Raw genomic sequence first — 13,634 nt, 5'->3', positions numbered from 1 at the left:
GCAGAGTAACAGGAAATTATATCCCAGCATTATTTTTAAACAATAGTTCCCACTTGAGTGAAATGCATTTTATTTTACACCAAAGTCAATAATGCAGCTCTGGTCTGGAACTTCAGTGTTATGCTCTACTTACTGGAAGTTTAGCTCATTAGATTCCTGGACTTCAGCACCGAAAATCTGAGTTCCACTTTTCAGTTCTGCCACTGAAGTACTATTATACATAATCATGCCCATATCAGCTGAAATCCCTTTGACTTCTTTTCCTTTTTTTTTTTTTTTTTGGTTTGTTTGCTTTTTCTTTCTCTTTCTTTATAAAATGACAATACGTGTGACTTCCTATGAGCAACAGAATAGAGCAGATATGAAGCTTTATGACTCCTGAGGCTAGGACATAAGATGCCTTGCAGCTTTTGACTTCTTTCTTGAACAAACGCTCTATTCTTGAGACTGCTGCTCTGCTGAGAGAAGCCCACATCACGAAGAGCACCTGCAGGCCAAGACAGGCGCTCAAGCTCCCAGGCCTAGACAAGCTCTCTGCCCAAAGCCAGCCAGCTAGGTAACTGCAGTCCCACGTGCCTCCACATGAAACCAACAGACTGCTCAGCTGAGCCCATTCAATCAATGAGACTCATGAGAGAGAAAAAAGATGACTGCTGGTTTAAGCTATATGATGATAATGATGAAGATAATATTAATTATAACAATTAATATTTTGTTTTTATTTGGTCAATTAAAAACAACAATTAGGCCTTTTTGTATCTTAAAAAATAAAAATAAAATAATAAAATGGCAATAATCCAAATTTAATCTACAAGTAGCCACTCAAATCAGGGATCTCATTTTAGGATTTATTTTCAAGCTATGTTTCTAGGAGCTCTAAAATTCTGTATAGTTGTTTCAGATGTTGCATACAAATAATTTTGTCCAAATTTTCAATTTTTTTTTCTGCTTATTATGGGGGTACAAAAGTTCAGGTTACATACATTGCCCGTGTACCGCCTATCCCCCCAAGTCAGAGCTCCAGGCGGAAATTTTCAAGTTTTAATGTATATTTTTGTGCTTTGGGAATATACTAGAAATCACTCACATGTATTTTATTTATTTATACATATATATATAATTTTAACACATTTTAGTGAACATCCTTCTAAGTTATTGCCTGGTTAACCCATTCTTATGTGAAAACTTCAGTATAAAGTTCCTTCTATGAAATCTGTGTATATAAATGACCTTCCTTTAAATACATTGTTTATTAGTAAGAATGTAGATTAGCCCCGGTCTTTTTCTTTTTTTAAAAAGCCAGTGCCTGACTTACTCCCTTTGTAAAGATGTCTAAGCAAGTCCCCACATATGGGAAAGGCTTTATCAAGGCCTACATGCTAAGCCGGTCCATACTGGGCATGTCATTATTACATAATCTGTGGGCAATTTAGCCAGGTGACACTAGCGGTGAAGTAAAAAACTGTTAGGGCCAGGTTACAAGAGATGGTTAATGGCAGATTTTTCAATCATGTTAGGAAATCATGCTGGAGTTTCAGAGTGACAAATCTGAATTTTAAAGGATCAGAAGAGACACCATTCTGGGTTTCATGCAACTAAATAAGATCTTGGACTGGGAGAACCAAGGAGAATAGAGAATCCATGATTCTTGAACATCCCCATCTCCTGGTATGATTGCTAAGCACATATCCTTTGAACTTATCACAATAAACTGTACCTTCTATGAGATTTATATAACAAGAAAACTCACTTTTCCCATACCAATAACCCAGTCCTGCAATAACGTGATCCTCCATTTTTATACTGGGTAAGATTCAGACTCATCTGCCTAGAACATAACCTTATCACGTAATAGTCAACTGTTCAAGAACAAATTAATTTCCAAAATATCATATCTTAATATTATTGAATCATATATCTGTTTAGTACTTATTACAAGTTTTATGTGCCACTTGTCTGACTTTGATGTTTTTAATAAGAAATAGAAGCAGTAGTTAGATATTGTTGTTAATTCAATTTTGAAATGAAAATTTCTCACTATATCTCTTCAAGTTTCTGCATAAAAAATGATTGCAGAGTGGCGTGAGAGTATACAGCAAGCTCTTAACCATTTTCAACTACCTGTGTGTTGAATCAGTATTTTCATAATGCATGTTATATTTTAGAGCTCTACAGAATATTCAATAGATCTTGAAAAAAGATCCAATTGCTTAAAAAAAAAAAAAAAAAAGCTTGCAAACTGCTATTTTGAAGATGCATCCACTGGTACCACTTGCAAACCATCCTGGTAGGCAAAGCCAAAACAGTAAATGCGTGGTCCAAGCTGTATTTATAAGGCAGAATCATCCCATGAGTGGGCATCACCAGTGAGAGATTCTTACCTCATGCCAATCTGACACATAAATGGAACAGCTTTTAAAAATCAAATGAGTGGTCAGTGCATGAAACTAGAAGAGTAAGACTGGGAACACATAAAATTTGGGCTTTGCCTGCGTCAGAAAAAATGCAAAACAGATCTCATCATGGTCGTATTTATCAACATTTATTATAAATTTTGGGTGCTTCTGGCCATGCTTTTATATTTATGATAAGAAAGTAGTTGTTAAATATTAAGCTGTGATTATACATGGTTTTCAGCTATACTTTTTAAATTTCCCATCCCATCCCCTTTAACTCCTTCCTTTTGGCCTCTATTCATTTGCCTCCAAAAAATCAGCTCCAAATTCAAAATCCAGGATCAAAGATGGCGGAGTGGTGGTGACGGCCTGAATCTGCGCTCCTGGGAAGGAAGGCATCGATCCGGACCTGCCACAACGCTAGAAGACCGCTCCCACACAGGAACAGCGGTGTGAATCCACGGAGAATCAGCGTGGGACAAACAGAGCGAGTGAGGTCTGAGGTGAACGAAAATTGGGAACGCGGGACAGACACTAGCCAGCGGAGCGCGGGTCGGATACACCCCCCCCCAGCCGGGGCGGGTGCAGCCTCTCGGGAAAGCGGCTAGCCCTCCGCTCCCAATGGAACAGAGCCCTGACCCAGGCCAGCGCAGAATCACTGAGGGATACGTGGCGCATTGGAGACAGGAGGCTTTTTTTGAGAAATTACCTTAGAACCTGGGGGATCTCAGCTGAGACAGCGTTTGGCGAGGAGGGACGGATCTGCCCCAGGGCGGAAAAACACAAAAGACTCCCGGACAGCAAATAGCGTTGTACCCCGTGCTGCCTTTTTCGGCAGTTCTCCAGCCGGTCACCCCCGGTGCGTGTCCTTGCTGGCCAGCCCCTGGGCAGTGGCGGTCTCTGCCTGCCGGGGAGCCGGTCCCCTCCAGCCCCGGAGCTTGGCAGGCGCCATCTTGAAAGCGAGAGCAAAACGGCTCGGGAGCCAAAAAGTGCCCAGCGGCTCTTTCTGCCGGTGCTGCCTTTTTCGGCGGTTCTCCAGCCGGTCACCCCCGGTGCGTGTCCTTGCTGGCCAGCCCCTGGGCAGTGGCGGTCTCTGCCTGCCGGGGAGCCGGTCCCCTCCAGCCCCGGAGCTCGGCAGGCGCCATCTTGAAAGCGAGAGCGAAACGGCTCGGGAGCCAAAAAGTGCCCAGCGGCTCTTTCTGCCCGTGCTGACTTTTTCGGCAGTTCTCCAGCCGGTCACCCCCGGTGCGCGTCCTTGCTGGCCAGCCCCTGGGCAGTGGCGGTCTCTGCCTGCCGGGGAGCCGGTCCCCTCCAGCCCCGGAGCTCGGCAGGCGCCATCTTGAAAGCGAAGGCAAAACCGCTCGGGAGCCAAAAAGTGCCCAGCGGCTCTTTCTGCCCGTGCTGCCTTTTTCGGCAGTTCTCCAGCCGGTGACCCCCTGGTGCGCGTTCTTGCTCGCCAGCCCCCGGGCAGTGGCGGTCTCTGCCTGCCAAGGAGCCGGTCTCCTCCAGCCCCGGAGCTCTGCAGGCGCCATCTTGAAAGCGAGGGCGAAACCGCTCGGGAGCCATAAAGTGCCGAGCGGCTCTCTCTGCCCGGCGCCCTCCGCTGGTCTCTGAACCAACGCCAGGAGTGCGGGATATGCCGGGGCCGCGCTCGGGGTGAAGGGGCAGAGCTGCGCTAAGGCAAAAAAAAAAAAAAAAAAAAAAACACGAACAAGAAGAATAGGCTCGCCGAACTGTATATTTTATTCTTGGTAAATTTCTTCTGGGTTTTGTTTGTTTGTGTTTGTGTTTGTTTTTGTTTTTTTGGGGTTTTTTCTTTTTTTTCTTTCCTTTTCTTTTCTTTTTCTTTTTTTTTCCGGCGGCGGACAGCCTCGGCGGGCACCTTTGCCCTCTGGGCCTCTGGCTGCCGCACCTTTTTGAGCGCAGAGGTTGGATCCCCACCACCCTCGGAGCTGTGCGGGCGCGCAGACGCCATCTTGAAATCCACTGCGAAACCGCCCGGGACCCAGCCGGGCGGGCGTGAAGGGGCGGAGCTGCGCTAAGGCGTAAAAACAAAAACATCTAATGGCCGATCCGGACCCAGCCGAGCGGAAGTGAAGGGGCAGAGCTGTGCTAAGGCGTAAAACAAACAAACAAACAAAAAAACATTGAGTCGCTGAATTATATACTTCAGATTTGTGTATCTTTCTGCCTTGCGGTGTGGTGAAGTGCTATGTAGTTTGTTTTTGTTCATTTTTGTTGGCGTTTTTGGTGTTTTTTGGTTTGGCTTTTTGCGTTTCTTTTCTTTTCTTTTTTTTTTTCTTTTTTTCTTTTTTTCTTTTTCTTTCTTTCTTTTTCTTCTTTTTTTCTTTTCTCTTTCGTTTTCTCCTCTTTCTTTTCTTTCTTTCCTTTTCTTTTTTCTTTTTTTTTCTTTTTCTTTTTTTTTTTTTTTCTCTTCTCTTTCTCCTCTCTTTTCGCCTTCTAACTGGGGACCCACGGTGAGCTTCGGAACGGGCCAGGTCCCTGGCTCTGGTACATACCGGATCCTGAGTAGTCACCCCCAGGGCCGGAGATCTGCGGGCACGCAATTGCCACTCTAGGGCCCACAGCCAAGTCACTGCGGAGCAATAGGGTACCAAGAGGCTCCCTGGACGGCCCTCTCCCCTGGTCCACGGACCTTATATAGGATCCCTGCCCAAGTGTAAACACTGAATACTTCTCCAGAAGCGAGAGTGTGGAACCTGATCCCTGGGGACATTGGGCCAAGACAGACTTTTGCCCGTGGGAGCTACAGCAACTGGGGCGCTGAGCAAGCGAAGTCACCGTCCTCTCCCCATAGCTAGTATCTTGCCGGCAGATAGAGTCAGAAACCTCCCCTATAGAGGAAGAACCAAAGGGAAACAAACAAACAAACAAACAAAGAGAATTTCGGTCTACTATTAGTGTGGACCCTGCCTGCCTTCTGAAAGACCACAACACAGTGTCCTAACTCATCAAAGCGGTCCTGGATCACTCCAATCCTCTAGGATTGGACCCATCGGAAGCAGTCCCCCAACGGAAACAGAAAAATCTCTGAACAATACACAAGTCTCCCCCTCTTGCCAAAAGAAGCAACATACCTAGACTGTTTCACAGCCTAAGAATAGAGCACAAAGAGTCCTGTTAACCAGACTAAACCTATAAGTAAAGATCCAACGACAAATCTAGATGGGAAGGGCCCAGCGAAAAAACACGGAGAGCAAAAAGAATCAAATGGAAAGCTCATCCCCAAAGAGAAATACCAGCTCCCAACCATTTGACACAAACCAGACTCAAAACACCAACATGTCACAGGAAGAATTCCAATTATGGATTATAAACAAGCTGAATAATATACAAGAATCAATGGATAAACAACACAAGGAAAACACAAAAAAAATACAGGATTTGGAGGAAAAATTCACTAAAGAAATTGAAATATTGAAGAAAAACCAAACTGAACTCCTAGAAGTGAAGAATTCACTCAGAGAGCTACAAAACACTGTGGAAAGTCTCAAGAGCAGGGTAGATCAAACAGAGGAAAGAATCTCAGAAATTGAAGATAACTCCTTCCAACTAAATAAGTCAGTCACAGAGATAGATCGAAAAAGTAAGAGAAATGATCTGAGTCTTCAAGAAATGTGGGATTATGTGAAGAAACCTAACTTGAGAGTTATTGGCATTCCTGAGGGTGAAGAAGATAACAAGCAAGGGTTGGACAAGCTATTTGAAGACATAATCGAGGAAAATTTTCCAGGCCTTGCCAATACTCTAGACATACAGATTCAAGAAGCTCAAAGGACCCCTGGGAGATTCATAGCAAATAGGAAAACACCACGCCACGTAGTCATCAGGCTGACCAAAATATCCACTAAAGAGTCACTTCTCCGAGCTGTAAGGAGAAAGAAACAAGTAACTTACAAAGGAAAACCCATCAGAATTACGCCAGATTTCTCAGCTGAAACCTTACAAGCAAGAAGAGGTTGGGGCCCCATTTTCACGCTTCTGAAACAGAATAATGCCCAGCCTAGAATCTTGTACCCAGCTAAGCTAAGTTTTCTATACGAAGGAGAAATCAAGACATTCTCAGATAAACAAAGGTTGAGGGAATTCACCAAGACAAGACCAGCCCTCCAGGAAGTACTCAAAAGAGAATTACACACGGATCAGCACAAGAAAGATCCACGAATGTAAAACTACTCAAGAGCTAAAGATGAAATTCCAGATACCACAATGGCCCAGGAGAGAAAACATCACAATGAAGTTCTACCCAACAAGCTGAACAAAAAACTGTCTCACCTATCAGTTTTCTCAATAAATGTGAATGGCTTGAACTCCCCACTCAAGAGACATAGACTGGCCCAATGGATAAAAAAATACAATCCAAGTATCTGCTGTCTTCAAGAAACTCACCTAACCTGCAAAGATGCATTTAGACTGAAAATAAAAGGATGGAAATCGATATTTCAAGCAAATGGTAACCAAAAGAAAGCTGGTGTGGCAATCTTAATTTCCAATAACTTACCTTTCAAACCAACAAAAATAATAAAAGACAAAGATGGCTACTGCATACTGATTAAAGGCACAATTCATCAAGAAGCCATGACTATACTCAATATATATGCACCCAACCTAGGTGCACCTAGATTCATAAAGCAAACCCTACTAGATCTCAACCAAATGATAGATAACAATACTGTAATAGCTGGAGACTTTAACACCCCACTGACAGTACAGGACAGATCCTCTAAACAGAAAATAAACAAAGACATAATGGACCTCAATAGAATGCTAGAACAAATGGGCATGGCTGACATCTATAGGACATTCTACCCAAAGTCCACAGAATATACATTCTTCTCATCAGCCCACGGGACATTCTCTAAGACTGACCATGTCCTAGGACATAAATCATGTCTTCAAAAATTCAAAAAAATAGAAATTATACCATGCATCTTCTCAGATCACAGCGGAATAAAAGTAACAATGATCACAAACAGAAACCCTCACTCTTACTCAAAGTCATGGAAGCTAAATAACCTTCTCCTGAATAATTATTCTATAAAAGAAGAAATCAAGATGGAAATCAAAAATTTCTTTGAATTAAATGACAATGGAGATACAACTTATCAAAATCTATGGGATGCAGCTAAAGCAGTCCTGAGAGGAAAATTCATATCCATAAATGCCTATATCAAAAAGACAGAAAACATGCAAATAGACAACCTAACGAATAGACTCAAAGAGCTGGAGAAAGAAGAACAGAACGATCCCAAACCCAGCAGAAGGCGAGAAATTACTAAGATCAAATCAGAACTAAATGAAAAGGACAACAAAGAAACTATAAGGGAAATTAATAAAACAAAAAGTTGGTTCTTTGAAAAGATAAACAAAATAGACACACCTCTGGCTAGACTAACCAAGAGCACAAAAGTAAAATCTCTAATAACCTCCATTAGGAACATGAAAGGAGAAATCACAACCGATGCTACAGAGATACAAGATATCATCTATGAATTCTACAAAAATCTTTATGCACACAAACTGGAGAACGTGGAGGAAATGGACAAATTTTTAGAAACACATAGTCTTCCCAGGCTCAACCAGGAAGAAATAGAGTACCTGAACAGACCAATATCAAGAACTGAAATCGAAACAGCAATAAAAAACCTTCCCAAAAAGAAAAGCCCTGGTCCAGATGGGTTCACACCTGAATTTTACCATACATACAAAGAAGAACTGGTGCCCATCCTACATAAACTATTCTCCAATATTGAGAAGGATGGAGTTCTCCCTAACACGTTCTACCAAGCCAATATAACATTAATACCAAAACCTGGAAAGGACACAACAAAAATAGAGAACTACAGACCAATTTCCCTCATGAATATAGATGCAAAAATTTTCAATAAAATACTAGCAAATCGAATCCAAGTACTTATCAAAAAAGTAATCCACCACGACCAAGTGGGCTTCATCCCCGAGATGCAGGGGTGGTTCAACATACGTAAATCTATAAATGTAATTCACCACATAAATAGAAGCAAAAACAAAAACCATATGATACTCTCATTAGATGCAGAAAAAGCATTTGACAAAATTCAACACCCTTTTATGATAAAAACGCTTAACAAAATAGGCATTGATGGAACCTACCTAAAAATAATACAAGCCATATATGACAAACCCACAGCCAACATCATACTGAATGGGGAAAAACTGAAAGCACTCCCACTTAGAACTGGAACCAGACAGGGCTGCCCATTGTCTCCATTACTTTTCAACATAGTATTGGAAGTCCTTGCGAGAGCTATCAGGCAAGAGAGCAAAATCAAGGGAGTCCAAATAGGGAAGGAAGAGATCAAACTCTCACTTTTTGCTGATGATATGATGTTATATCTGGAAAACCCCCAGGATTCAACCAAGAGACTCCTGGAATTGATTAACGAATACAGCAAAGTCTCAGGCTACAAAATTAATATACACAAATCAGAGGCATTTATATATGCCAATAACAGTCAATCGGAAAACCAAATTAAAGACTCAATACCCTTCAAAATAGCAACAAAGAAAATAAAATATCTAGGTATATATCTAACTAAAGAGGTAAAGGACCTCTATAAGGAAAACTATGAAACACTGAGAAAAGAAATAGCAGAACTTGCAAATAGATGGAAAAATATACCATGCTCGTGGATCGGAAGAATCAACATTGTTAAAATGTCTATACTACCCAAAGTGATCTACAGATTCAATGCAATCCCTATTAAATTACCAACATCATTCTTTCCAGACATAGAGAAAATAATTATACACTTTGTATGGAATCAAAGAAGACCCCGTATAGCAAAAGCAATTTTAAGCAACAAAAACAAAATGGGAGGTATTAATTTGCCAGACCTCAAACTATACTACAAGGCCGTGGTTCTTAAAACAGCCTGGTATTGGCACAAGTGCAGGGACACAGACCAGTGGAACACAACAGAAAATCCAAATATAGAACCATCCTCATATAGTCACCTAATTTTCGACAAAGCGGGAAAGAATATACTCTGGGGACAAGAATCCCTATTCAACAAATGGTGCTGGGAGAATTGGTTAGCCACTTGTAGAAGACTGAAACAGGACCCACAGCTTTCACCTCTCACAAAAATCAAATCACGGTGGATAACAGACTTAAACCTTAGGCGTGATACAATCAGAATTCTAGAAGAAAATGTAGGAAAGACTCTTACAGACATTGGCCTAGGCAAAGAATTTATGAAGAAGACCCCCAAGGCAATCACAGCAGCAACAAAAATAAATGAATGGGACATGATTAAATTAAAAAGCTTCTGCACAGCCAAAGAAACAGTCCAGAGAATAAACAGACCACCTACAGAATGGGAAAAAATTTTTGCATACTACACATCAGATAAAGGACTGATAACAAGAATCTATTTAGAACTCAGGAAAATCAGCAAGAAAAAATCAAGCAACCCTATCAAAAAGTGGGCAAAGGACATGAATAGAAATTTTTCAAAAGAAGATATAAAAATGGCTAACAAACATATGAAAAAGTGTTCAACATCTCTAATCATCAGGGAAATGCAAATCAAAACCACAATGAGATATCACTTAACCCCAGTGAGAATGGCCTTTATCAAAAAAACCCAAAACAACACATGTTGGCGTGGGTGTGGAGAGACAGGAACACTCATACACTGTGGGTGGGACTGCAAACTAGTGCAACCTCTGTGGAAAGCATTATGGAGGTATCTTAAACAGATTCAAGTAGACCTGCCATTTGACCCAGCAATCCCATTACTGGGCATATACCCAAAGGAAAAAAGGTCATTCTGTAACAAAGGCACGTGTACCCAAATGTTTATAGCAGCACAATTCACAATAGCAAAGATGTGGAAACAACCCAAATGCCCATCAATACATGATTGGATTAGTAAACTGTGGTATATGTATACCATGGAATACTACTCAGCTATAAGGAATGATGAAGATACAACATCTCTATGGTTCTCCTGGAGAGAGTTGGAACCCATTCTATTAAGTGAAGTATCCCAAGAATGGAAAAACAAGCATCACATGTACTCACCAGAAAATTGGTTTCCTTGATCATCACCTAAATACAAATCTGGAAACGACACCAATTGGACATCAGACTGAGGTGGGGGGTGGGGGAGGGGATGGGGGTATGCCTACACAATGAGTGCATTGCGCACCGTTTGGGGAGTGGTAACACTTGAAGGTGCTGACTCGGGAAAGGGGGGGTGGGGAAAAAATATGAAACTATTGTTTTTAACTTGCACTGTTCACTTAATAATTTATCATGAATATTTCCCATATTATTTCATATCATTGTACAAGAAATAATGTAAAAGAATAAATAAATAAATAAATAAATAAATAAAACAAATTCAAAATCCAGCTACTCCTATAACTTATGCAGTTATCCAATGAAAGTTGCCTTTGAGAAGACAATGTGCCTTTCACTAAGAAAGAACTTACACTTTGTTTCCATTTTCACTCCTTTTATTTCTCAAATAAGTGAACAAAGTGAAAAGAGTAGAGAGTAGCCCTTTTTATTATGCATTTTTAATAACTAAATAGTAAAAGAACATGAACCGATGGCCAGTTTCTCTCCCATTTCCATTCTTCTAAACTTTGTTAGTAGCTATCAACTTAATCTAGTATTTCTATGACACCAACCACTACTGTGTGCAGACACCGGAATTCAGCAATACTCAATGACTGTAAATGACATTGGAATTATTGTTCAGTCATTAATTGTTTTATCTTAGATTATTTTTCCATTAGCGTTTTACAGAACTGATGCCTACTCTTAGATGCTTAAAGTGAATGCATTTAATTATAAAATCAGTAGAGCCATTAGGCTTTTTATATCACTTTTACATTGTATAATTATTCAGACAACACAGTAGGTAGATAACGTGTATAGAGAAATATAAATTAACCATAAAGACAACTTTAGTTTTTTATTATTTAATATTTTTTGATAGAAGGCAACTTAACCAGTATGTTCCCTCAATAAAATGTCTTCATATGGTTTCTCCCAGAATCAAACCCAGTAATAAAGATTCCAGTTCAAGTTGTTAATGTGAGAAATGGAAAAAACCTCAATAAGGGAGTAAGAAAGTGAGAAAGAGAAGAGAAGAAAGGCATTAAAGGGTGTGTCGTTTGCCAGGTAGTTTACGGGCAACTGTAGCCAATCCATAGAGAAACTGGGAATCAGAATAATTCCACTTGAAAGATTAGGGAGCTAGGGCATTAGCGTCCCACTGTAACCAGTCATTGGCTGAGGGATATTCCTGGGTAGCTATAGCTCCCCTCACTTCCTCCCTGTTGTCTGCACAGACAGAACAGACTTCTACAGCCTAGAGAAGCTCTTGGGTTGGAAGAGAGCAGATACCCACAGTTGGAGGTCTGCCAGAGTGTACCAAAGCAGTAGGGTCTAAAACATATGGGAGGGACACTAAAAGAATTTTGAATAGAAGACAAGTGCCAAAAGTAAATTCAGAGGGGATCACAAGGATGTTAGCAATTGAGCAAAGATAATAATAAGTCTCTTTCAACAAAAGCCTGAGATGCACTATTCTCTATCATTTTAATAATGATTTCTGGCTGCCATTCATTCAGTAGCTCCTTTGTGCCAGGTATTATGCTGAGTGACCAACATTCATGATCTCATTTAAAGTTCACAGCAACCCTGTTGTGATCATCACCAATTTACAGATGAGGAAGCTGCGGCTAGAAGGATTAAGTGATTTGCTGAACTAACAGAGTCAGTTCTCTGTCTGCCTCCCACTGCTTTCAGTGGTCCCTAGATTGACAGGCATACTTTCCTTGGAATGAGTATGTAATCAGCTCTGGAAATCCTACTAAACAATCTCGCAGTCCTTCAGAGAAAGGCCTGTGTCTTCATATCTTTGAAATTCCAGCCTGTGTACCAAAGCTGGAGAGGTTTCCCACCTGGTGGCCCTGCCATGCCTCAGTATGGACATTTACGAGAAGCTCTTACTGAGCACTAGGCACCTGCCCCTTTCAGGTTAGCACTTTTAGAGAGCGGCATGCCCATTAATCACAAAACCATCTCTGCTTCTGTTTCCTTTCCCATCTGACTTCCATTCACGCTGCCTGGTCATGGATGGGAAGTTTCTTTTTGTAGCATCCTTCCAGTCCGACTTTTCCTTTACCTCTTCACATTCTACATGCCACCAAGTGGCAATTTTATTCTAAGATCTCCACTTAGAAGTTTAAAATGGAGTTTTAAAAAAACATCTGGGGTTTAGAACTTCAAAGAGCTAGAATGTAACCATTTTCTATAGTAAATCTAAATTCTAATCCATTTTAAGTAGTATTTGGAGCAAAATAATATTTCATACTCACTTGTATTACTTCCTTTCTGCTCCTGATTCTCCAAATCTTTCTTAAAACCTTCAAACTTTAAGTCCTCTGATGCCATGATAGCCCATTTTCAATTATTTGTATCAAAGGAAGGGAATATCATGGGAGAAAAACCTTCTATGTTACTTTGCCGGTCTAATTTCTAGACAAAAGCTTTGAAGCGGTAATAGATAGAAGAAATGTTAAGTCCAAATAAGCCATGGCTAGAAAGACAGCCCAAGAATTAGCAATGAAGGTCAAATCCTAGTACAACAATTCCACGGAGAAAACTGATATCTTTTGTTGTAGCGACATTTCACAGAATTTGGTACTTGGTTAAAGATTACACTTCCAAGATCAAAATGGATAGCAATGAAACACACTTAGAAATATAAAGTAAGAGGACTTGACTAACAATAGTCTTTTGGAAGTTATAAATGGTACTGAGTGACTGATAGGAAAAATAAGTAATATATTACTGTTCAGGGAATTTTGTTACTTTCAAACCACAGGTAGGGCTTGGGGGAAGCAGCATAGGTGTCTGCCTTGATTAGTCTTCCTTTTTGCACTTTGGTTGTGACACACAAGTGTTAATCTAAATGTAGACATAGGCACATGTGCGCGCGCACACACACACACACACACGGACACACTTATTGAGAAAGGGAAACCTTTCATAGAGTCCATGCTTGAAAGAACCAAGGTCTTTCATCAATGTGAGTAAAGGCTTCCTTCATATCCTGGAATTAGTTCCACAGAAATATTTAGCCTTCCTCAAAAGCAAAACTGAAGAAGCTTCCAGGAGTGGCTCCTTCCCAGGAGCTAAGCATTTTCTTCTTT

The sequence above is a fragment of the Eulemur rufifrons genome, chromosome 17, assembly GCF_041146395.1.
Source record: "Eulemur rufifrons isolate Redbay chromosome 17, OSU_ERuf_1, whole genome shotgun sequence".
NCBI lineage: Eukaryota > Metazoa > Chordata > Mammalia > Primates > Lemuridae > Eulemur > Eulemur rufifrons.
The sequence above is the reverse complement of the archived record's forward strand: the minus strand, read 5'-3'. Positions refer to the sequence as shown.